This window comes from Camelina sativa, chromosome 11 (genome assembly GCF_030686135.1).
Source record: "Camelina sativa cultivar CO46 ecotype springtype chromosome 11, ASM3068613v1".
In the NCBI taxonomy this organism is placed as follows: Eukaryota; Viridiplantae; Streptophyta; class Magnoliopsida; order Brassicales; family Brassicaceae; genus Camelina; species Camelina sativa.
The window spans coordinates 25,790,564-25,817,989 of record NC_141890.1 but is presented as its reverse complement, the minus strand read 5'-3'; the positions used below and the strand labels follow the sequence as shown (position 1 = coordinate 25,817,989).

The following is a 27,426-nucleotide window of genomic DNA, read 5'->3' as shown; positions in this document are numbered from 1 at the left end:
AGTACCCCACCTAACATGCCATATCCTTAACAACATTTCTTACAACAACATTGCACCAATTTCAACTGTTAATAATTTTTTCAACATACCCATTGTAATATTACATACATTGGTTTTTATTTTCAACACCCTCCTTTTTACTTTTGAACACTCTACATCATCTTTTTTTCACCTAATAACTCAACATCTATTCAATTTTTCTCATCTACAATAGTTTTGTTTAATAAAATTCAACACCTTATTCTATTTATTTTATTATTTATTTTTATATGTTCAAATAAAATGAAATAAGTTTCTATTTATAAAGTATGAAAAATCATAAATTTTGATTACTATAAAATAAATGATGTCAAATAGTTAGGATAATTTTTTTCTTTTTGACAACAAAATACAAGATCAACTCAAACGAGCCAATTGGAAAGAAAAACATTTATATAATTAATTTGATGCAACTCAACTCTAGCAACGCGCCAGCCTCTGTTTGGGTGTGTTGTCTTCTCTGCTTCTTGACTTGAGTGAGTTTCATACAAACTCAACTCAAGCCTGCCTCTGTAATTTTCACCGCACCACACAATTTTTCTAAAATTTCGAACATTTGACTCTTTTATCTCGGTACGTCTTTGGCTAATTTGGTTACTTGTTGAGAAACTGATATCAAAGTTCAAAAATGTTTTGGGGTTTGACAATATTGAACTCTGTTTCTCGATTTCTGTGGGTTCAAATGTTTCTAGGATGAAAGTGTTATTATAAATTCTTAGCTTGTAGATGGGCATGAAGTTTCATGCTTTTTTGCTTGTTTTGTTTTCTTTCTAATATTTTATGTGTTTTGAACTTGTTAGGATTGTTTTGGAGAAACTTTTTGAGATGATGGACAACAGAAATGATCAAGAAATCGATGTTGGATCGGTGGTTGAAGCTGTTTCCGCTGATCATTCCTTCGGTGCTCCCCTCTACGTAGTTGAGAGCATGTGCATGCGCTGCAATGAAAATGTATGTCTCTTGCTCTCTCTTTCTCTCTGTCTCTCTGACACACACACAAACATTTTGGTTAGTGTCTATGTTTGTAGCTGAGTTCTGTGATTATATATTCCAATATTAGAGGCTAATATATTGGTTGCAATGACTGGATTTGCTTTCTCGGTGCTTTGTAGATTTACCAGAAGTGTTAAACAGATGGGAAACTTCTTGCTTATCTGTATATATCGATGTCTTTTGAAATCTTTCCAGTTTATAGATTTCACATTCAGAAACTCTTAGACCCTGGTCATCAAATTTAAGATGGGAAAAGGTTGAAAAGAGAAAGAAACTCAAATGGTTATGTAGAGCAACTTTATTTAGTTGAGATTCCTGATGTTAGTGGTAACTGATACAGGTCAAGGAAACTCAAATTGGTCCAGGAAACAGGCTAGTTTCCCTTTAGTCCTTGCTTTCTAGTTTGTATTTGTTATCAATACTTTACATGCAAATGGCTGTAATAACATTAGCTTTTTTTTTCCTGCTATCCAATGGTTCTTGATATTATTTTGAAGTGAACTATAGAGGGAATGAAACAAAACTTATTAGCTACATCTTGGTGATGGTATGAAAAGTTTGAGGTGAATATATTGATATTTTTGGTTCTGTGGAAATCAGTGGAGAAACTTTATATGGTCTTTCTCTTGATCCTTCTTCGGTGCATAAAGCAGCTTCTTATTTCTTCTGCAGGGAACAACTAGATTTCTATTGACTTTAATTCCTCACTCCAGAAAGGTATGTAGTACTCTGTTTTGAAAAGTGCCAAGTTTTGTTCCATTTTCTAAATTAAGATTGTTTCGTACTTTAGTCACTGTGAATTTGACCACATTCTAGAGCACTAACAATCCACATAGTTTTATTATTTGATATAAAGAAACATGTTCTCTTGGTGTAATGCTTTGTTTAGACTTTTCTCTACCTTGTGTTAACTTACGAACTTCCTGCCAACCTATTCCGGTTACAGGTCTTAATATCTGCATTTGAATGTCCCCATTGTGGAGAAAGGTACAAGTTCTTATGATTTTTAGATGATTTGAGCAGCGTGAATTGTTTTTTTTTTTTTTTTTTTTAATCACTAAATATTATTGTCTGTTTTATCTCTGATCTGTTATAGGAATAATGAAGTTCAGTTTGCTGGCGAGATTCAACCTCGAGGATGCAGCTACCATCTAGAGGTTTCAGCTGGCGATACAAAGGTTAATGCATCGATTCAAATCTAAATTTTTGTTCTTTTCAATAAGATTTTTGTTATATTTTTCATTTGGAGATGCAATATATATTAGGTAGAATGTAGCCTTCCTTTCGTATTACAAGAAACTCGAACGATCTGTCTTTAGTTGTCTCTTGCTCCCTAAGCTAACTTTACCTTCTTATTTCTGTCTGAATGCAGATATTTGACCGGCAAGTTGTAAAATCTGAATCGGCCACTATTAAGGTGAGCTGATTCTGCGAATGTCATTGCTCCTTTGAAATAAAAAAATACTTTGGTTTTCTCTAACCCAGGCAGTTCGCTTCAAATTTCTAAGAAACCACTTCCGCTTATCTTTCTGAACACTGTGAACTCGTTGCTTCTTTTATTATGTAAACTAGCTGATTTGAAGCTGGAAACTGATATTAATTGCATGAATATATGCATTCAGATTCCTGAACTGGATTTTGAGATTCCACCAGAGGCCCAACGTGGTAGTTTATCTACGGTAAGTTCTCTTAACCATCTTGGTACATACAGTTCATTTTTGGGGGTAAGTAATTCTTAGAACAACCTAAACATCGTCTGATCTACTCATGTGAACAAATTAATGGTGCATTTAATGATAATATAACCATCAGCTTATCACCTATTGAGACGATTCCCATGGGATATCTATCTGTGTTGCTTTGCTAGCTTCAGCCTGGTATTAGCAGTTGGAAAAATCTCTTGTCATCGTTTAACTCTTTTGTAGTGGAGAATAGACCTATACAATTGCAATTTAAGATGTTTAGTTTTTTAATATCCCAGTTCCTTGTCTATGGCTCCATCCTTTTGTTTAATTTCTAGGTGGAAGGGATACTATCCCGGGCTGCTGATGAACTGAGTGCCCTTCAAGAAAAACGCAGGGTAAAATTCTGGCTTGGAGCTATAACTTTTGTATGTCCATTTTGATTGTTTTGGCAGTCAGGAATCTCTTAAACTGCATATGTTTCTTGGCAGAAACTGGATCCTAAGACTGCTGAAGCAATAGACCAATTCTTGTCTAAACTGAGAGCTTGTGCCAAAGCAGAGACATCATTCACATTCATTTTGGATGATCCTGCTGGAAACAGTTTCATTGAAAACCCGTAAGGATATATATTCAACTTGGACATACCATCATGTTAAAGTCAAGTTATGTTTCTTATATCTAGCTTATGACAACAAGTTTACAACATTTGACAGACATGCTCCATCTATAGATCCCTCTCTAACAATCAAGTTCTATGAGCGAACACCCGAGCAACAAGCAACTCTTGGATATCTTGCTAACCCATCTCAGACTGGACAGTCAGAAAGAAGCCTTGGAACACCTTCTACTCAAACAACTACTCTACCTCATGGAACTATCGGAGCAACAGCTGGTCATCGTGCGATTGCGCAGAGTAATAGCACTGATATTTCTGATAACTTGTTTAGATACACTGCGCCTGAAGAGGTAACTTCTGACCCTGCAACTTTTCGAATATTTTTGCTGAATGTTCAAGGTTAATTATGATCACTCAAATGTTTTGTGAGAGTTAAAAATTTTAATGGTTATTTTAGATAACATTACCATTGCTTATTTTTAATAGGTGATGACTTTCCCTTCAACTTGTGGAGCATGTACAAAGCCGTGTGAGACACGGATGTTTGTGACAAGTATCCTTTCAAAACTATGTGCTTGTTCCTTGGTGTTCTGAAACAAGTTTCACGTATTTGTGTTCCTTGATGCTGTTTTACTTCTTGACATAAAAATAGAAATCCCGTATTTTCAGGAGGTTATTGTTATGGCATCTACATGTGACGATTGCGGCTATCGCAATTCTGAGGTTGGCTTCCATTAGTATGAGAGATTTTTCAGACACAGACCTGGTATTTAGGTTTATTCAACTTATTTTTCGGTGATTGTAAACAGTTAAAGCCTGGTGGTGCAATTCCTGAGAAGGGAAAGAAAATTATGCTCTCTGTGAAGATATCACTGACCTTAGCCGAGATGTTATCAAGGTTAGTTTTTTTTTTTTTTTTTTGCTTCAATTTGTTTGTTTATGTAGTATTTCACCAGTAACCTCTTTTGTAAAAATTTTGGATGAGTAGTGGACCAAGTGAGGTTGCTTCATATCGTTTTATGTATCTTAAAGTAGCTGAGAGTGTCACTTTACGGTTATAGAGTAACTTCGGTAAACGTTTGACAATGAATCTAGCCCAGTGCTAAAGTTAAATTTGGTACTGTAAATAAGTGTAAGGTATGGATGTAGAATAGGCTTGTTTGATCTGTGTGAGCCTTTGGTGTAAAAGTAAAGACATCGGATGGCGATGTCATAGTAGAAAACCATATGAACCACAATGTATGCTAGGAAATGTTTTATTTTTATGAAGGAAGCAACACATTCCCGTATGTCATTAGAGGTTAAGTTTGTTTGTTTCGTGTATTAGTCAGACACTGCAGGAGTGAAAATCCCAGAACTTGATCTGGATGGTACACTTGGTGGAATGGTAACAATAGTGGAAGGGTTGGTCACACAGATCAGAGAAAGTGAGTATGACATTTCAACATCCAAACATCTATCCTTGTCTACTCTGACTCATGCATCTTTTACTAAATTTTAAGTGGACTAGTACACTAGAGAAGATTTAAAGAACTTTGGCATAAATCAGTATCCTATAATTCTTCCTTCCCAAGTTTTCATTGTTTTGATAATGGAAGCAATGCTAGCCTTTTATAGTTCTTACCTACTGATCCAAGTGTGGTACGGGTTCTCTCAGGTTTAGCGAGAGTCCATGGATTCACTTTTGGTGACAGTTTGGAGCAGAGTAAGATTAACAGGTTGAAAGAATTTGGATCCAGGCTAACAAAGGTAGCAACTATGATTGAATTTATTTTCTAAGTTAACCTTCTCTTGTTCTTGATGTGCAAGAGGAAGCAAAGCAATAAGATCTGGTCTTTATTATGATTTTCTTATCTCTTCTTGCAGCTTCTAAGCTTAGAACAGCCGTGGACATTGATTCTTGATGATGATTTAGCAAATTCCTTTATTTCACCAGTAACAGATGATATCAAAGATGATCATCAGCTCACATGTAAGTTCCTCAGTTTTCCTTATGATGAGAACATAACGAGTAAACCGGTGTCAGCTAGGTATAAGATAGAAAAGAGATGGTAAAAATATTAGGACCGCTGATTTCGTATCCGTTTCATTAACTAAATCTGTTCCGTACATGTTTTCTCACATAAGGATTTTTATATACAACATTACTTGATTTCGGTTTTGAATTTAGTAAACTGCAATGTGAATTGACTTAAACTTAGGAGTGAAGATGTCAATTATAGGAGAGGAGTGTTGGGTTTTAATTTTTAAGTAACAAATGTTGTTGTTGTTGTTGTATTTTTTGAACTATATACAGTTGAAGAGTGTGAAAGATCATGGGAGCAAAACGAGGAGTTGGGTCTCAACGACATAGATACTTCTTCAGCTGATGCTGCTTATGAATTCAGAGAGCCAAGTAAATTACCTTAAACATGAAAAGTTGTCTCCATAATTAGAGAGTTACGACCTGTGTTTGGAACAGATTATTACGTTTATGTTGTATGGTATCAGTTTAGAGTTCCTCAAAGAACCAACAAGCAAACTAATTTTCTTCTCTTTTTTACTGAAATTTGTGTGCTGTTTTTCTAACACATGTAATATATATATATATATGTTAACTACGATTTACTCGCGGTGTGAATTTTAGTTTATTGGTTACAAAGAAAAAAAAGTTTTAACAATAAATTAAGTTGAATAAATAGTGGTGTTTTTGAAGAAAATATATTGTTATGAGACAGTTTATTTGTTTATACGAGTCCATGTTGATCGATATGGGTTTCCGGGGGAGCAGCTTTACGTGGAGACGGGGGAGAATATAGAGGACGTATGTTGCGAAGCGTCTTGATCAAGTTTTATGCAACGCTCAGGCCCGGTTACAGTGGCATGAAGCGGTGGTCACACACTTCCATTTCTCTCATCTGACCATACTCCGCTATATGTCAAGCTAAGCCCGGAGGGGAGATCCTAGGAGGAGACCATTCCGTTTGGTGGTGAAAAGTAATTGGCCGTCCACATGGAGAAGTATTGGTGTGGGACTGAGAGAAGTGGTGATACCGGGGTTGAGATGGGTTGTGGGGGATGGAAGACATACTCGGTTTTGGGAGGATAGGTGGATTGAGAATCGCCCTGTTTGGAGATGGGAATAACACCAATACCAGCATATGAGACGGGGGTAAAGGTGAAAGACTTATGGAGGCATGGTACGGGGTGGGAGTTGTCACATGTTATGTCGTATGTGGCGGATCACATAAGACTTAAGCTCACGGCAGTGGTTGTTGATACTATTACAGGAGCAGCAGACAGATTGTCGTGTAGTGGGAGGTCGGATGGACAATTCTCTGTGAAGCGGCTTATTCTTTGTTGATCAGTGATGATACTCCAAGATTGCAAATAGGGAAGTTGTTTGATCGGGTATGGAGATTAGTGGCCCCGGAAAGGGTGAGGGTGTTTCTTTGGTTAGTAGTCGACCAAGTGATCATGACAAACATGGAGAGAGCTCGACGACACTTAACGGATACGGGGTTGTGTTCGGTGTGTGAAATGTGAAAGTGGCGATGAGACGATTATGCATGTTCTTCGTGATTGTCCAGTAATAGCGGGTGTAGGGTGTTTGGCATCACCTTCTCCCTCCACGTTGGACGACGGCCTTTTTTGCATCGTCTCTGTTGGAATGGTTGTATGGTAATTTGGGTGTTGAGGTTTCAGTTCATGACAGTACACGGCTACTATCTTTGCCATGATGATATGGCATGGATGGTGTTGCGGGAATTTGTTTGATACAAATGGGCAATGTCGGGATCATGTACAATTTTTGAAAGACTTGGCTAAGGAGGTATGCTTAGCGAACTCGAGGGTAGGTGGTGGGTTACATGGAGCAACTCGGGAGGAGATCAGGCTGATCGCGTGGACAGTACCTAGGGCTGGATGGTTTAAACTGAACACAGATGGAGCTTCACGGGCAATCCTGGTTTAGCGACAGCGGGTGGGGTTGTGAGAGATAGTGATGGACGTTGGTGTAGTGGGTTCGCGTTTAACATTGGGATATGCACTGCACCTTCGGTGGAGTTATGGGGAGTCTACTATGAGTTATATATAGCTTGGGCGTGAGGGATCATACGTCTAGAGCTTGAGGTGGACTCAAAGATAGTGGTCGGTTTTTTTATGACAGGGATAAGTGATTCACATCCTTTGTCTTTTTTAGTACGACTTTGTTATGGTTTTTTATCTAAGGAATGGTTCGTCATGTGTATAGGAAAATCAATCGTCTTGCAGATGGATTGGCAAACTATGTGTTTTCTTTACTATTGAGATTTTATTTGTTAGAGTTTCAAGACCGGATATTGTAACGGAGATTCTTTTCGAGGATGCTCAAGGCCGAACACGGCCACGACAAGTCCGCGTGTAATTTGTTTAGTTTCTTTAATAAATTTGGTAGACATTGGGTGCAAATGGTTGCACGATTGAAGAGATTGAATAGGTTAAATGAATAATTTTCACCATTTACATTGAAAAGGTTGATGAGATTGGAAAAACTTATTCAGCCCGTTCAACTTAAAAAGTTGAAAAAATAAACTAATCCTAAAACAAAAATGTTCAACTTGTTCAACCACTATTTTGGAGATAAATGAGTTGAATATTATTCAACCCAATTTTATTCAACCCATTTATTCAATTTTGAGCAACCATTTGCAGTCATTGTCTCCCTAATTCTAAAAAAAAAAATTATTTATGTAAAAGTGAGTATTTACAATCTTTTTTTTGTAGGATTAATAATTGGCTGTATAATTTATTTAATCATGGTATTATATAAATTAATCATATAATTTTCTTAATTCTTTTCTACTTAAAATTCTTTTTCGTTTAGAATTAGCAACTTAAAATTAGAATTAGTATATAATTTTATAATTCTAATTTTACTGAGAAAATAAGTATTAAAATTATCTTTTTACATCTAAAATTATTAAAACAATTTTTTTAAAGACATATTAGAATTATCTTTTTTATTTTCAAAATTATTTTTTATATACATATTATAAAATCATATTTTTAGTTTTAAAATTTTATACTTCTTAAATTATTTTTTTGTATTACACATGACAAAATCTCTCATTGATCAAATTGACATTGTTGGATCATGCGCGTTACTAACTTTGAAAATGAAACTTTATATAGTAAGATTACTATTTATCATGTTTTAAAAATTTATGATTTAAAAAATATGTTTTTTTTTTCTTTTGGTAAGCTGATACGTGTTATGAGTTTTGTCTTCTGATTTTTTTTGGTTAATGATTTTTTAATCAATATTGAATTTCGTTAGTTTTTCGTTTTAACATTAGGATTAGGGTTTTGGTACTTTGACTTATTTAGGGGGAGGTATTGGTTTAGGATTTAGAAAGAATTTGAATGAATTTATGTTTTTGCTGATTGTTAGAATCATAGAAAATTGAAAGTTAAAAATGAAGGATTCCAAGAGATTGTTTAGGAAGTTTTTTAAAATCTTGATGATTTTTTTTTCTAATCTTGTAAAATCTTTCTATTTGATGAAAAAGTTTTCATGACTTTTGTTATGAAGAAAATGATATAAAATCCTAAACCAATAACATAAAATTTGAATTCATTAACAATCCAAGATTCTTTTGTTTTACTTGAATAACATAAAACTTTTAATGACTTTATAAAACTCTTAATCCAATAACACTAGATTTATCAAGATTTTAGATAACTTTTTACAAATCCACAACCAATAACACCAAATTTTTAAAGAGTTTTTAAAAGTCTTGATTGAATAACAACATATTTTACCTAACTTTTAAAGTCATTAAAATTCTTTCTAAATCCTAAACCAATACCTCCCCCTTAGTTTTGGATCTTTGGTTTACTCGGTTGTAAGAGAGTCTATAAAAGGATCCTCAAAACATCAATAATACCAACTTCCAACAATTAACCTAATTCTCTAAAAAGAGGTTTGGGTTAAAGGGAAACTTGCTTTCAATCGCTTTGCTATTAAGCTTAAACAGCAGGTGTGACAACTAGGGTTACAGCTATGGTTTTGGCTCATATCATAACAATATATATATATATATATATATATATATATATTTAATTCTAAAGTTTTACAGTTATTTATTGCATGGTTTTGGCTCATATCATAAGCATATATATATATATATATATTTAATTCTAAAGTTTTACACTTATTTATAGCATAAAGATATATGATTATCATATATGTTTTTGTCATATTTTTCAATCTTTAGTATTTTCAGTCTCTCAATGGTTAGTTTGTTTTCAATAAGTTAGTTTACTTATATAATAACTGGATGTATATGTATGTATATTCAATTTATTAGACATACATTTATATATCGAAGATAATCTGTTTAGTTCATTTTGTTATTAAGGGAAATATTTAATTGTAAACTATGATTGAAATTTAGTATTTTTTAATTAATAATTAATTTTATGATTAATTTATGTATAAAGTAGTAGTTTTAAAGATAATAAAGGCGAGAAAGAGTCATTAATCTCAAAAATTTGTCGACAAAGACACATTGTTACGCCACATCAAAGCTAAGCCACTACTCAATCCTGGGGCTAAGTTAAAACATTTTCACAAACACAAATTACAAACCAAATAATAAATAATATCACACTTATTTAGAGTTTCAACTAAAAATAGAATATCACATTATAAATTGAAATTGTACTTATGATTTCAGTTTTTTTTACATCCAAAAATGTATTTCTCTTATAATATATAAGATACTAATATTGTTGTTTTATAATTTTCTTTTATGTTATTTCAATTTTTAACACATAAAGCCACAATCATATGTACATGTTTTGAACATTATTTTATTATATGTTGTTGTATCTTAAGCAATTGACAGCATTCGTTTTTTTTATTTGGGTCCATGTGAATTTAGAGGAGAAAAACCTCACTAGATCAATCGCTCAATGTTCAAGAAGAATTTTCTGAGAAAGCAAAAAATAGATTTTAACATATTAGGTAAATTTTTTTTTTGGCCATTTAGTCACAACATTTGGACCTCTTAAACGATTGCTCTAAATTAGGAAAATAATAAATTAAAAACAAATATTAATTAAATTGTTTTAGTGTCTTTAAACTTAAGATATCATTGTTTTAAGTATTTTCACCAAAACATTTAAGACATGATGTCTCAAGTTCAAAGACATCAAAACAATTTAGTTAATATATTCTTTTATCTATTATTATTATTTTTTTTTTAATTTAGAGACATATTTTCTTAAAGATGAGAAATATAAATTTTTTACGAATACACTTTTTAGATTTGGAGATGGTCTTAGATGATCTCTTAGAGCATCTCCATTGGTGTAAAAGAGAAGAGGAGATCACACAAATTAAAATAATATTAAGTTTTAAAATAATTTTGTTTTAAAATTAAATTTTATTTAATATTTTGAGTTAAACCAATGTAAACAAGTGGCAGAATAGAGGGTCTAAGAGGGTCTAAAGTTGTCTCTACCGAGACACGCTCATCACTCTTTCTTCTTCTTTTTGATTTTGTTTGATTATTTTAATTCTCTGATCCTCTATAAAATATAACCAATGGAGATGGTCTTAAGGTTTAACCGTTTAAGACAAAGACAGGTATTGATTTGACTTTTCATATACCATAATAATTAATATTATAGAAATATGTACATTTTTAAAGGTGACCATAATAATATTATACTTTTTATGTTATAGTTATAGTTTTGTGAATTCCAATCATAATAATAAACAAAATAATATTCTATGACAAGTAAAGCTCACAACAAACTCTCAATGATATATACTGTCACATATTTAAATTATAAAAAAGAGAAATACATATATGTGTACAAAGAAGAGAAATGTGGTAAATGGTACTTCATGCAACGTAAATTTGTTGAGTCATGAAATATGGAGTTCCAAAGGGTAGCACTGCAAGAAAACAAACAATTAACGACTGCACCTATAGTCGCTTAGTAGTCGCTAATTCATATATAACGACTAATCACTGTTGTCGTAAATTGTTAATCGGTAAGAAATTCAGTCGTAAAATAGTCGATAAATAGCGACCAAGTTACAACTAATCCACATAGTCCTAACCTTAGTCGTAATGTTGCCGTAAATATTTACGCCTATTTGATGACAATGTGTCGATTAATAAAAATGTGAGCAGTAGTAGTGTATGTGTAGTCGTAGTGAAGTCGGTAAATATTTACGACTATTTGATGACAGTTTAACAATTAAATGCGATGTGAAAGAGATTAGTTAAAAAAATAGTTGTGATTTAGTCATTAAGCTGTGTGGCGACTATTTAAAGCCAGATTTAATGACTGTTTGAAGACTATAGGAATTAAAAATTAGAATCTTTTATTTTTTGTTTTGTTTTATAATTCGAATTATAATCAAAGGAAACCCTAAAATTTTCATTTTTAATAACAAAAAGTTAACCATAATTGTAACAAGTACACCACATTAGCAATAACAAAAAGTAGACAACATTTATAACAACCAAAAGAGAGAACCAAAATGATCAATCCTAAAACTATGATTCTCTTAAGTGACAAGGAACAACACATCATCCCAAAGTGTCAAGTTCATTAGAGTTAAGAAATAGAGATAAATAGCCTAAGAAGTAACCTAAGGAGGAGATGCTCTTTATGTTGGAGGGTCGATGGATGCATCACTTGATTTAGACTCATGGAATTCGACAAAGGCCGGATCAAGTTTGCGCATGAACTTTTCCAAGTGCTCTATCTTCTTCTGTTTCTCAGCCACAACTTTGGAATATTCTGCTTCACGAGCAGCAATCTCAGCATCACGTTTTGTATTATAGGCAACTTGTTCTTCAATTATACGATGAGCTTCCTTTATTTGCTCTTGCAATGCTACAAACGATGATGACTCTCCTTGTTGATAGCTCTTGCCATTGAGAAGATCCTGAAGATGATCCTTGAGGCTTCCAAGCCCAAAAATATTACCTCGTGAATCCTTCTCAGTGGACTGAGAAAAGAAAAGGTGAAACTGTAAATAGAGAATATGAAAGGTAAAGACTCATATAGATTGTGAGAAATGTAACTTTACCTGAAGAAAGATGGCCGTATAATCTTCTGTTGTGAGCTCTTGAGCTCGTGAAGGATCTGACTCGATCTCAGATAGCTTAGCTTGTAAGTTTTTCTCATAAGTTGTAAGGATCTTCTCGGCCTTTCGATCGACATACGTACTATCTGGCTTTGTATGAGTGTCTTTGAAAACCTCACCAAGACTCACCGGTCTCCCAAGTTTCTCTTCCTGGAATGTTACAAAAACAAAGAAAAGGGTTAAGACATAAGTTTAAGTTGCAAAGGTGTAAGAAAAATACATAAGTTACTCACCAAGCCTTGTTTGACTTGTTGATACGATGTTGGCCCAGATAAGTGCATGTGAGAACCGAGACCATTACGGTCTGACATACGAGCATTGAAATAGATTCGACTCATTTCCTATGCTTCTTCAGTATCCCACGGAGCAACCATTGTTTTCCACAGAGTACCCTCGATCCATTTAGGTTGAACTTGACTAGTCCTAGCGTCGCTAACCATGTTTTTCATCCGGCGTTGACATATCTCATAGAAAAACTGTTGCACTGTCCCTGTTATCAAAGGATCCCAAGTGTGTGTTTTCTAGGAAAAAAGGAAAATAGAATTAAGTTAGTGAAAAACAACAATTAAAACCTATCTATGAAGGAAACCTCAGAACAGAAAACTATACCGCAAACTCAAGGAAGTATCTTTCTTGTCTCTCCGGAGGCACACATGACCAATTATAGTATGGACCATCAAATTTGTTTGTAAAAACTTTAGTAATCTTCCAAACCAGTTGTGATTTAACATCACGAGTAAACCTCAGATAACATAAGAATCTAGTGAGTTTGACATCACGAGTAAACCTCATAACATAAGAATCAAGCGAGAAGCAAAAATCAAATAAGATGCAAACCAATAACAGACATGAAACCCTAAGCGTGCTTACTACAATCAGACAACAAAAATCAACCAACTAACTAGAAGACGGTTGTAAAATTATGAAAAATAGACATACCAAGTCGTTTTAGGCTTCGGTTTCAGAGAGAGGACAATAGTGAAGTTATGACAGTCTGGCACCATAGTATCGCGTATAGAGCCCTCAACGTGTCCTCCTGGAGTTCCGGCAACACTGGATCTGACTCGTCGAAATTGTTACCTTGAGAAGAAGGATGACTTTGAGCGTGAGAGTTGTGAACTGGAGATCTCGCAGAATCGTCCAATGGATTCGATTGAACCGGTGGATTGTTTTGAACTTCGGGTGATGACCGAGTCGGTACATAGTCTTCAACAACTCGATTCACAGAGTTCTGAAATAGGATCTTCGGTGGTGGATAGTTTCTGACCTGCGGTGCTGCAGATGTCGATAGTTGGGGAGAAACGCGGACTTGTTCTTGAGGCATTTGAAGCGTAGGATTTTCAGCTGCCGGCGTGAAGTTGTATTGAGGCGGTAGAGGGTTGATTCTTCTCACCTTAGAAGGAGGGTAAGAGCCATCGGGTCTGAGAGAAGCATTGGGACAACATTTATCTTGCGTCCAGCTTCTTACCAAGAGGCATCGTAAGCGTTGAGGTTTGTTAGGTTAAGAAGAAGATGAAAGAAAGAGATATTGGAGATTGATAGAATCAGAAATAGGTTTAGAGAGATATCGACAAAGAAGAAGAAGAAGAATGGTGAGAATGGTTAGAGATTAGGGTTGATGATTAGGGTTAGGTCGTTTGTTATGGGCCGATAATAGACCGCGTAAATGGATTTCGGGTTTAATTAACCCAAACATTTTCAAAATAGTCGCTATCAGTCCCTCATTAGTTGGTATATACAAAAACAATTTTATTTGAAAAAGCTGGGCTTGTTTTGGAGTCCATAATCTGGTCCACCGCGTAAGTGTGGTATTTAAACCCAAATATTTTGAACTTAGTCACTTATTTGTCGCGAATCAGTAGCAAAATTTAATCCTTTTAAAACCATATAATTTAGTTTATATATTTTTAAACATAAAATTTAATGCATATTACATATTATTTAGAGCATAATTCAGTTTAAAATTTTTTACTGCATAAATTTGACAGAAACATAATTAGGAGGATTCTTCATCATCTGGTTCTTCATCATCCGAAGATGATAAATTACACAAGAATTCATCTTCAGGTTCCACATCTTCGACACCGTAATCAAGATTTATTGGGTTTACTCCCTCTTCCAAATTGTCAAGTACAATATCTTCAATTGTAGTCATCAATACAGCATCATCATTTTCGGTTTGCAAAAGAGTCATCTCTGAACTGTTTTCATATCCTCCAAAAATGTTTTCCCTCGGATTCACCTTTAGAACATTGAGCCATATTGAATATAACACACTTGTTCTGCTTGAGAGGCTGCATTTGCATATTATGAACATATAGAAAGTTACACAGACATATCGACATTAATGTTTTGTATATATAAATATATATATATATATACATATATATACTTATCTAGAATAAATGGTTCGTATTTATTGTAATTTCTTGTTGAAAGAACGTCAACGACACCACCATTGCTGATCCAAGTGCCTCTACCGATAACAGGATCATACCACTTGCAATTAAAAAGTGTGATTCTCAAATTAACCATCCCCTCATACTGAAGCTCTATGATATCAGTTAAGGTTCCGTAGAAATCCGCTGCGTCAGATTCATCCATGTAATTTTCACCCTTAGCACATACCCCATAGTTACATGTCTTTTGTTCAGCGCCGTGATTCTCTGTGTGAAACAAATAGCCTCTTGTAAAATACATGTTGTCATGTACATATTCTTTATCCCATAAATGATATTTGTCTGCTCTTTTGGCGGAGAGTTCTTTTTCGGGAAGTCCTGGATATTTTGTTGAAAGAAAATCCTCGAACATACTATATATACAAGACCAACACAAATATATGAGAAATCATAGCAAATTAGGTAGATATACTAAAGCGCAAGTAATTTGAGTGATGCCTACTTAATTATATACCTCTCAATTGGCTTAAAATAGTCACAATTTCTTAAAACATATGCGTGTGCACATTGATAGTCTCGGGTTGAGAGCCATGTTTCATGCATTTCCCCCTTGGACGGCCAACATGAGTAAATATAGAAAGCACTCCAGGCACATGATGTACAGGGTTTTCACCTTCATTAAATCTTGTTAACCTGACCAAATGATTGAAAATTAAATATTCACATAAAATATCACACTTCTTCAAATCTTCATAGCATTTACCTTGATTTTGTTTGTATGTTCGCGAAAAAGTAGTACTCTGAGAAGTATGCAATATCGTCACTGATATATGATTCAACAATTGATCCTGCTGCATATATTTTGTTATTTGCTTTTCCTTTCATTTTTTTTTTAAATATTTCAAAATGATACATCCACATATATTGGACAGTACCTCTTAATTCAGCTTCGTAAGGGAGATGTATAGGCAGGTGCTCCATCACAACAAAAAAAAATGGTGGAAAGATCTTTTCCAAGTTGCATAATATTAGAACTATATTCTGTTTTAGAATTTGAAGGCGACTTGTATGCAAAGTTCTAGAACATAAGTCCCGGAAAAATGCTCCAACCCCTACAATATATATTCAAACTTTATCACATTAAGAACTATAGAAGTACTTCATAAATAAATAGAATTTTGATTTATTAATTAACGAGTACCTGATAACGCAAGGTGGACATTCCTGTATAACAGTTCTGCAAAGATAAATGGAAGTAACCGCTCCATAAAAACATGGCAGTCATGGCTCTTCATGCCTGAAAACATTCCATTTTCCATATCAACACAACTAGCTAATTCTGCCTAATAACCATCTGGGAATTTCACTGAGTGTTTCACACATTCCAATAAGCTTGTTTTGGCTTTGTCTGTCAATGTATATGCCGGGAAAGGTGCTTTACCCCTACTATCAAGATGTAAGTGTGGTAGAGAATAGAACTTTACTATATTCAATCTTGACATGATGGTATCTTTTGATTTACCCTTCACACGCATAAGAGTACATGATGTTGTCGAAAAGATTTTTCTCTATATGCATCACATCAATATTATGTCGTAGATTGAGGTCCCTCCAGTATGGAAGCTACCACAATATGCTTTCTTTGTGCTAGTTATGTTGCTTCCCATCTCTCGGCATCTTCTTTTCATGACCATTTCCACCGACGTATTTCGTTTTTGGAGGATTCAAACCATTCAATCGCTCAGAATAAATTTGCTCACCGGTCGAAGACTCAGGTGGATACTCTCTCATAGCGTCTTTTTCTTTTAAGAAGTCTTTTTTATTCCGCCTAAGAGGATGACCATGAAGAAGAAATCTCCGGTGACAATCAAACCAACACGTATTTCTTTCATTAGGTAGATAAAAATACTTTGTATCGTCAATGAAAACTGGACAAGATAATTTACCATGTGTTGTCCATCCAGATAATATGCCATACGCTGGGAAATCGCTGATCGTCCACATCAGTGCTGCTTTTAGATTAAAATTTTGACTCAATGACACGTCGTACGCATCAAATCCAGTAGACCACAACTCTTTTAACTCCTAAATAATAGGTTGGAGAAATATATCGAGACTAGCTCACGGTTGATTTGGCCCAGAATTCAAAATTGTAAGAAACAAATACTCTGTATTCATGCACATACCAGGGGGTAGATTATATGGCGTCAAGATCACATGCCATAAAGAATGATTTCGAGACATCCCAAATGGATTGAACCCATCGGTACATAATCCAAGATACACATTATGGAGTTCTTCGGCAAAATGAGGATTTTGTTCTTGAAAATACCTCCACTCCGCTGCATCAGAAGGATGATTCATTTCTCCCTCCTTTGTTTGGTGCTTGACATGCCATCTCATTGCTGCTGCAGTCTTGTGGCTTTGATACATTCTCCTCAATCTATCAGCAATAGACAGATACCACATACGACTATATGGTAGTTTGGTTCTACGTCGGCCCTCCCGAGGCTTCCATATTTGTGCACCACAAAACAGACATTTATCTTCCTTTTCGTCATCTTTCCAAAATATCATACAATTGTTAATACAAACATCAATTCTATGATATGGGAGGCCTAAATTGCGCATCAATTTTTCTGTCTCATAATGTGAACCAATAGCTTGGTTTCCTTCGGGTAAATAATCAGTCAACATTTCACAAACCGAATCCAATAACTTTTCACTCATATTATAATCTGCTTTATTTTGCATGACTCTAGCAGCTAGGGATAATTGTGAGTAACCTTCATGACAACCATCATATAATGAATTTTTTGCACCTTCTAACAAGTCGTAGAATTTCTTGGAATGGTTAAGTATCGTGATATATTATGGTTTTTGTGGTTTTTAACCATGTTATAAGGAGTCTTTTAGAGTCTTTTGATTTGTTTTCTAGGATGTTTTTGAGTCTTTACAGGTTATTTAGGATTTTGGAGCAAAATGGAGCAATTTGGATGATTTTGGAGCATTAAACCGAAGGAAACAAACTTGGAGTCAGATTGGAGTGCTGGTATCGATCGACACCACATGAGCATCGATCGACACTCCTGTTTACTCGATGAGAGAACAAGAATTGGAAGTTTTACAATTTTACCCGAAGTTTTCCACAATTGCAACATAAGCCCCTAGACGTGTTTTAGGACATATTTATAGTGTTTTTGGGTTTTGTAAACCCTGAAGTTTTATTCTAGCAAGTTTTATTTTCTGGAACCCTGTGAGATTTTGAGAGCTTTTGGGAGAGAGAGATCTGAACTGCTTTGAGAGAAGAATTCATAAACTCCTTCTTTACTCTTTTAATTTCAATTGCTTATTATTCAGAATTATTATTTGTTCTTCATTAAACATGTCTGAGTAATTTGCTTGTTAGGTTCAGGGATTTTCACAGGGATTTTATGATTTATTAGATCTGTTTATTTAGGATTCATAATCTTTCTAGATCTTCATCGTAGGTTGTTCTTCACATTAATTCTTGATTGATCACCTAGAATTAATACTTTAGGAAAATAATTTGATATGAGAATATAATTGATTTTCCTGATAAAATCTTTTGATGAGCAAAATTACTTCTTGCAAAGAGATTTGATTTAGTGATTTTGTGAACAATCTAAACTTATTTTTAAAGCTGATTTATTACCTAGAATTTTGCAAAGAGATTTGGATTTTCTGGTTTTAAATTTAGATAATATTTGCAGTGAAAACTGATTTGTTTTACAAAGGTGTTTGGAGTTCTAAATCTGTTCTTAATTGCTTGAATCCTAATTATTTCTTGATTTAATAATTTGTAATTTCCTAGGCCTAGCTTTTTGATCTTCTGAATTTACAACAGCTTTTATTTATTACTTTGCATTGTTATTTCAATGTTAAATTAATTTGTTTAGCATAATTAAAAAACTCTATAATTTATTGTGTAGACTTGAGTCTTTGTGGAATTCGACCTCTAAGTACTGCAGTGGCCTCTTAATTTGAGAGAGTAGCTCTAGGGATTAATTTGAGCATATCAAATTTTGGCGCCGTTGCCGGGGACTCTTTGATCTACCATTATATTTGAGTTTTTAATTTCGTCTAAATTTTTCTTTTTATTTTCTACTTACATGTTTTTGTTTTTCTTCTCTTTGGTGTTTCAGGTGTATGCCTCCTAGACCTCACACAAGGAGCAACAAGATTGGTCCTACTGTGAAGCTTTCAAATCAGGAGTTAGGAAAACTTGAGCGTGAAAACCGAAAAGCAGCCAAATTGTTGAAGATGGTTAACACAGTCATTCTGATTCGTGATGAGGACGGTGCTTTGAGGGATCAAGAGGGCCACTTGCGCAATAAGCAGGGCCAAAAGATTGATGCAGAAGGCAACGTGATTGCTGAAATCGTTGTCGGAGACGAGCAGGCCGATGGTGTCGACCGACGCCACCTGAGTGTCGATCGACACCCACTTCCAGCAGACGAACGTGGAGTTGCCAACCACGTCTAGAACCCGGTTCGAAGACATGATCAAAACCAGGACTTGAGTAGGACCATTGCAGACTTCAACAGAGCTGATTTGATGTATGAGAACCGCTCTGCAGGTGTTCCTCCTCCATTCCCCAGGAATGATTTTGAGCTTAAGCCTACTTACTTCCAGCTAGTTGGGCAAAGACCTTTCTCTAACCTGCCCCATGAGAAACCTTTGGATCACATTGAGCACTTTGAAGACCTTGTAACTAGTATCAAAGCTAATGGAGTGACTGAAGACTACATCTACTGAAAGATTTTTCCATACTCACTTGCAGGAGAAGCATCTCATTGGTCGAAGCAGTTGCCTGCTGGATCTTTGACATCTTGGCAACAAATCAAGGTGGCTTTCCTGAACTATTTCTATGATGATGCAATGTCTGATGAGCTGAGAGTCAAGCTGTCCTCTTTCAAGCAAAGACCAAATGAAGCTTTCAAGGCAGCTTGGGTGAGATTCAAGGCTTATCAGAGGGATTGTCCACACCATGGCTTTTCAAGAGTACAATTGTTAAGTATCTTCTTCAGAGGATGTGATTGGGAGTATCAGTTAGCCTTAGATGCTGCAAGCCATGGAAAATTCAAGACAAGATTTCCAGAAGATGTTGAAGCTTTGGTTGAGAATTTGGCTTCCAGCAATAGCACTAAAAGAGCAGATGCTGAAAGGAAGAGATTGCATGGAGGATTTGATTCAAACCAGTTAGCTTCTGGTAATGCCAAGCTGGATTCAGTTCATAATCTTCGAGTGGGTAAGAAGTCAGTCCAATTTGCATCTGAGCCAAAGCCAGAGAATACATAGGAGAATGTGAACTATGCCTATGGCAATCAAGGCCAGCGGTTTGGAAATCAGCAAGGCAACATGCCTTACAATTGGAACTCTTTAGGGTACACTCCTAACCCAGATTACCAGTTATACAAGAACCTAAGGGAACTCATTCTATCAGTCTCCACCTCCTAAGACTTCTTCAGAGAGTAGAATGGAGGCCATGCTTGAGCAAATTTTGCAAGGTCAAGAGAATTTGACTGTGAAATTCAATGGGAAAATTGATAATGTCTACACAGAGCTTACTGGAAGGATTGATGCACTGAATATTCATGTTAAAAAGCTGGAGAGTCAAGTGGCACAAACTGCTGGGTCTGTTCAAAGGCAAGAGGGTTTTCTCCCTGGAAGAACTGAGACAAACCCCAAGCATGCTTGTAATGCCATATCTCTGAGAGATGAAGATGATGGTGAAATTGTTTCTGCTGAAACGGAAGAGAAATCAACAATTATGTCGGCTCCAGATGATGGTGTCGATCGACACCACCTGGGTGTCGCTCGACACCCCTCTCAGACAGAACCCGAAACTGCAAAATCTCAGGTTCCAGCAGTTGTTGAGAGGGTGTACAAGCCTAAAATTCCTTTTCCTAAGCCAAGAAAGTCCAAGCAGGAGATAGAGGAAGCTAGATGCAAGGCAATGATGGACAAGGTGATGATTGAGATGCCTTTGATTGATGCAGTAAAGCTTTCACCACCACTTAAGCGCTATGTGAAGAGAATGGTATCAAATGGTTTGAGCCCTGAGGAAGGAGCTTTGCTTACCAAGGATGTCAATGCAATTCTGTTGAACCAGCCTCCACAGAAAAAGAAAGAGAGGAAGCAAGAGGTGGTTGTCTCTAAGAAAGTGAGTGCAATGATTCAGTGTAGAACTGCAGAGAAATTACCAGATCCTGGGAGCTTTGTACTTGATTGCACTATCTCTGCAGAACGGTTTGCTCACTCACTTTGTGATCTAGGCTATAACATCAACTTGATGCCACATTCTGTTGCTGTGAAACTCGGGATGACAGAATTCAAGCCAACTAGATTATCTCTTATCTTAGCTGATAGATCTCAGAGAATCCCTGAAGGTGTTTTAGAGGATATTCCAGTTAAGGTTGGAAACTTCATGATTCCCACTGACTTTGTGGTGCTGAAGTATGATAAAGAGCCTAAAGACCCTCTCATCTTAGGAAGATCTTTCTTGGCTACAGCTGGTGTCATCATAGATGTGCAAAAGGGACACATAACACTGAATGTGGAGGGTTTAAGTATGAACTTTGAGATGCATAAGCTGAGGAGAGCTCCTACCATTGATGGACAGACATTTTCTGTTGAGAAGATTGTTGAGATAAGCTGCAAAGAAGATATTACACGAGCAACAGGCTCATTGTCGATCGACACCAACTGGGTGTCGGTCGACACCCCTCCACGACCGAGCCTACACTTGACGAGAACTGAGAGCTCGCAAGACATCCTCTACGCTTCAAGTCATGAAGCTGTTCCCAAGCAGAAACCTCCCAACTCCACACTCCAGAGTCCTCAGGTAAGGCCAAGGTACACATCTTCTGCACCTAATCTCCCTCCTATCATCATCAATAATAATTTCAAAGATACAAAAACTGTTTTGCAGTTAACCAAGCCACGAGATTATTGTAGAGCGCTTGTTTCTTCTGTTGATGATTTTGCAGGCTATAAAAGAAGCAAACCCGTCCCTAAATCCCGCCCTGGTCCTGTTTCTCACATCCTTGGCAGACCTCATGCACCTAAAGCTGATACACCACCTTGGATGATGAGACATTCCTCTCGGCAGCATTCATTGCCACTTTCCGATCCACCGGACGCCTAAGCTTCAAAACAGTCAAGCTAATGACTGAAAACAAGCGCTTAGTGGGAGGCAACCCACTTTTAGGTTTTTCTTTTCCTTTTGAGTCATTTTTCTTTTTGCATTGAGTCAGTTTTTGTTTGAATTTTGTTTGAAACTATGAACTATCTATCTATCATGTTGCTTTTCACTTGTATTTGAGTGTTTCTTAACAGAATAATCATCCAAGGATTGATCCAACAACACATCAACACAACTAACTGCAACTAACAAGGAGTTTCGGCCAAGAATTCACCATTCGCCGAGGGTGTCGATCGACACTACAATGGTGTCTGTCGACAATGATGGGTAACCCGAGAATTAGTTCATCTTTTCATTACAATTTCCATATATTTTTGTTTCTTTTAGCTTTCCTCTTACTTGATAACACCGGGGACAGTGTTGTTTAAGTCTCGGGGAGGATGTCTACTAACTACGTTTTTGTTTTTGAGTTTCAGTTGTGTCAGTCAAAACCATAAAGTTTGAGTCAATTTTTTCAAAATTTTTCTTTTTGTCTTTGGGAATTATGATCTTGATTAATGATTTCTCTTATTTGGCTAACACTCTAATGATTATTTGTTTATGCTTGATCTCAGAACTGAAGCTTAGAAAGACTATGAGCCTTATCAACAATCCTAAAAGCCCTTATTCAATGGATATCTGATTGATCTAACGTTGTCTCAACTTTTATCAGGATTTTAACCGGGCTTAATCTCTTACTTTGGGGTTGGAAATCAGTGGACTAGACTTCTTCTTTGGGCCATACAAGACAGTGCAATTTTTCAAAGTATGTCTCCCCTCTCTCTTCCCTTCAGTACTTTAAAAAGAAAGATCAAAAAAAAAAAAAGAAGAAAGAGAATAAAAGATGAGATGATTTTTATCAGAGGTAGGTAAATTACATGTGACCTCATTATTCTACTCTTGAGTCAGATGATCACACAAAGCTTGGAAGCGAGGGGTAGGTAAATTACCGATGATCCCGGTAATCGCTTACACTTTTGCTTAAAAAAAAAAGAAGAGAAAATAAATTTTTTTTTTGGGAGAAATCAACTCCTTTGAAGTGAGAAAAGGGAGAGGAAAAGAGATGTATGAAGAATGTCTTGGCTTGAAGAGAGTCCATATGCCTCTGATCGATACACCAAGGTAAGAACTCACCTGTACTTTCTTTAATTTATGTAATGACATGACAATGGAGATTTCAGAGATTCCGAAGGATTGTGGGATTTGAGTAAGGAATGTTGATGCTTATCATAGTTAAGTATAAGAAGTAAGTTCTTGAGTCAGGTAAATGAAGAGTGCAAATAAGAATCATCATGCAATTGAGTGAGTTCCCAGTTTTCAAACCTCTTTTACATGTCTAAGCTTATGTTTTGCTTGAGGGCAAGCAAAGGCTAAGTCTGGGGGAGTTGATATATTATGGTTTTTGTGGTTTTTAACCATGATATAAGGAGTCTTATAGAGTCTTTTGATTTGTTTTCTAGAATGTTTTTGAGTCTTTACAGGTTATTTAGGATTTTAGAGCAAAATGGAGCAATTTGGATGATTTTGGAGCATTAAACCGAAGGAAACAAACTTGGAGTCAGATTGAAGTGCTGGTATCGATCGACAGCACATGAGCATCGATCGACACTCCTGTTTACCCGATGAGAGAACAAGAATTGGAAGTTTTACAATTTTGCCCGAAGTTTTCCATAATTGCAACATAAGCCCCTGGACGTGTTTTAGGACATATTTATAGTGTTTTTGGGTTTTGTAAACCCTGAAGTTTTATTCTAGCAAGTTTTATTTTCTGGAACCCTGTGAGATTTTGAGATCTTTTGGGAGAGAGAGATCTGAACTGCTTTGAAAGAAGAATTCATAAACTCCTTCTTTACTCTTTTAATTTCAATTGCTTATTATTCAGAATTATGATTTGTTTTTCATTAAACATGTCTGAGTAATTTGTTTGTTAGGTTCAGGGTTTTTCACAAGGATATTATGATTTATTAGATTTGTTTATTTAGGATTCATAATCTTTCTAGATCTTCATCGTAGGTTGTTCTTCACATTAATTCTTGATTGATCACCTAGAATTAATACTTTAGGAAAATAATTTGATATGAGAATATAATTGATTTTCCTAATAATACCTTTTGATGAGCAAAAAATTACTTATTGCAAAGAGATTTGATTTAGTGATTTTGTGAACAATCTAAACTTATATTTAAAGCTGATTTATTACCTAGAATTTTGCAAAGAGATTTGGATTTTCTGGTTTTAAATTTAGATAATATTTGCAGTGAGAACTGTTCTTAATTGTTTGAATCCTAATTATTTTTTGATTTAATAATTTGTAATTTTCTGAGAAATTCTCTAGGCCTAGCTTTTTGATATTATGAATTTACAACAGCTTTTATTTAATACTTTGCATTGTTATTTCAATTTTAAATTAATCTGTTTAGCATAATTAAAAAACTCTATAATTTATTGTGTAGACTTGAGTCTTTGTGGAATTCGACCCCTAAGTATTGCAGTGACCTCTTAATTTGAGAGAGTAGCTCTAGGGATTAATTGGAGCATATCATATCGGTTCCTCTACATTCTAATAAATACCATCTTGATGATAGTTATCATCTAAACTTATGTTATAACGAAATGCATCATTCACCATATCCACATATCTGTCTCCTACCACATTACCCACTTCTTCATTCCCACTTATAAACGTCGGATCTACATAACTAGTTCCTATGCCCATATTGATTTCTTCCCCATGATTATACCAAACATAATAATCTTTCGTAAACCCATAGCAAAAAAGATGATTCCAAATTGTACCCCCCGGAAGACGCCTACCATTTTTGCATTTATCACAAGGGCAATGAAACTTACCACCATTATTTTGTGCTAAACGCTGGCTATTTGCAAAAGCCATGAACTTCTCTATCCCGGTGCAGAACTCTTCCGTGAAATTTCTCATCACTTCATCAAGCCTCTTATACATCTACTCCCGAAAATGACTATAATTAGAACTTCCCGCCATTATTAAAGACCTCTCACTCTCGCTTTTTTTTTTCTCACCCTCAGTTTTTTTTTCTTATTTATGCTCTTGCTTGTGTGAATGAAATAAGACACGAAGCGTGTGATATATATAGAGTTTTAGGCGACTACATACCGACTATCTAACGACTGTGATGTGACTCAAACTGTTGGGTATAATTTTATCTTCTCTATTAAATAAATAAATTTCGTGGTTAGTTCGACAAACCTAGTAAATCAGGGGAAGCAGAGAGAATATTTGCGAAGATGGATAGAGTCAACTCATATTCTACATGACAAAGTCAACACAAGTCTGCCAATCTACTAAGAGAAAAGTCATGTGACTGACTTCATCAATAGATTGACAGTCACGTGATCGATGTTGTCACTAGGCCAAGAGCATTTGACTGACTTTATCAATAGGCCGAGAGTCTCGCGACTGACTTTGTCTACAGGCCGAGAATCTCACGACTGGCTTCGTCAATGGGCCGGAAGTCACATGACTGGATCAGTTAATGGAACAAGATTCTAATGACCGACTTTACCAGTGAGCCAAGAGTCTAATGACTGACCCTATCACAGATAGAGTCGGCAAGCCCAAGACATATCCTAAGGGATTAGGGTAAAGAGATCTCTATATAAAAAGGAGAGCGGCCTCCAAGAGAGGGGGAGTATTGACCATAATCGATCATGAACTTGGTAGTGTCTGTACGGTCACCTGTACGGACGTCCGTACGTATGTGGAACAAGGCCGAGTCTCACTAGTATTACATGATGGAGATGAGGCCCTATCACATAAAGCCCAAGAGAAGGATCGAGAATAGCATTCTAGCCGTAAGAAGAGAAGAAGGACGAAGATCACGGGTCTTGAGTCCACTTGGGAGACCAAGTTAGGTCGCTTTCACCCTTGGGATTAGTTTTCTCTCACCTTATGTCCCTATCGCCTAGAATGTCTCATGTGAGGGAGTAGCCCTAGTTGTCTCTACTATTTAAAGGCTCTTAACCACATTGTAACAAATATACTTATGGAATCTAAGTATTTTCTTTATTCTCTTTGCTGACCAAACTCTTATCTCTTCAATCTTCAATCTTAGTTCTTTACTTCCGCTTAACCTAACAGGGGATAGAGAGCAAAGCAAGAGACCTAAAACACAAGACACACGATTCAAGTCTAGAACACGGCTAGGGTTTATACATTGATTTGTTGTGCCTTGAATTCTTGTATTTGAGCTCAAGACTTTTATCAATAAAACGACTATTCAACATCTATTTCTTGTTTTCGTAGTCTCTAAACGAATCGATTATTTTTGCCCAAACAATTGGCGCTAGAAGGAGGGTATAGAGAGTAATCTATGTGAGATGACGGGAACCGGAAGTGACACGACTAATGTCGACGCGACTGTCGCTGCTCAGCTGGAAACCCTGACTACCAGGATGAACGAGACAGTGCAGAAGCTGACGCAAATCGAGGCTGATAACGCTAGGCTACGGGAGGAGAATGCATCGCTGGTGATAGCATGACGAATTTTTACTGAAGCAAGCTCAAGATTTCGTGGCGTACAAGTCAATCAGATGCAAGATCTCAACACGACTCCTAGAACTACTCGAACGGCCACCACGACTGAAGACGGACGATTGGAGACTCCACGGGAGGAAAATAACCGGGATAACCGTAGCATAAGGCAAACTCGTGAGAATCTTGTTCGAGAAGAAAACATGGATCAACAACGCACTGTTAACACACCGCACGTGACAAGAGTCGAACATGAATCGTATGCTACTTATTTAGAAGTTGTGCTTACAAAACGTATGGGTGCAGTAGAAGCTATGATTGAACGACTGCCAGGAGTGGCTCCACCAATCCGAAAGAGCAACTTGCACTCGTATACTGATACACCTTTTTCTGATGAACTTGCACTCACCGAGATGCCAAGAAAATTCTCGTTACCAACAATGAAGATGTATGATGGAACAACTGACTCGGATGACCACATAGCACAATACAAACAACGAATATTCACGACAACCATCCAAAAAGATTGCAGGGAAGCTACTATGTGCAAGGGTTTTGGCTCAAGCTTAATGGGTGTAGCACTTCAGTGGTCTATCAACTTGCTAAAAGGCTCAATCAACTCCTTTGCATCGTTGATAGATATCTTCGTTGAGCAGTTCGCAAGCAGCAGGAACCTGGAGAAGACAACGGACGACCTTTATGAGGTACGATAGAAGAGAGATGAATCGTTGTGTGCCTATGTGGAACGTTTCAACAAGGAAAAAGTATCGATACCCAGTTGCAACATGTCAACCGCCATCTCCTCATACAAAAGAGGCTTGCTTCCTGACGGTGACTTGTACAA

The 27,426-nt window shown here is 36.0% G+C and overlaps 1 non-coding gene and 1 pseudogene across 2 annotated transcripts; one reads left to right on the top strand and one right to left on the bottom strand.

Annotated features, from left to right (window-relative positions):
- Positions 1–464: 464 nt before the first annotated feature.
- LOC104724093 (uncharacterized) lies at positions 465–5,943 on the top strand (annotated as a pseudogene). Its single transcript, XR_015570923.1, has 17 exons — positions 465–612; positions 840–990; positions 1,705–1,749; positions 1,979–2,019; positions 2,129–2,210; positions 2,405–2,449; positions 2,655–2,711; positions 3,053–3,112; positions 3,206–3,333; positions 3,431–3,683; positions 3,820–3,886; positions 3,986–4,056; positions 4,143–4,231; positions 4,661–4,760; positions 4,991–5,082; positions 5,200–5,305; positions 5,630–5,943. The product of XR_015570923.1 is annotated as an uncharacterized LOC104724093 (transcript).
- A 13,833-nt stretch (positions 5,944–19,776) lies between these two features.
- Positions 19,777–19,883, bottom strand: LOC147934386 (small nucleolar RNA R71). Its single transcript, XR_015573457.1, has one exon. It is a non-coding gene; the product is annotated as a small nucleolar RNA R71 (small nucleolar RNA).
- Between the last annotated feature and the right edge of the window lie 7,543 nt (positions 19,884–27,426).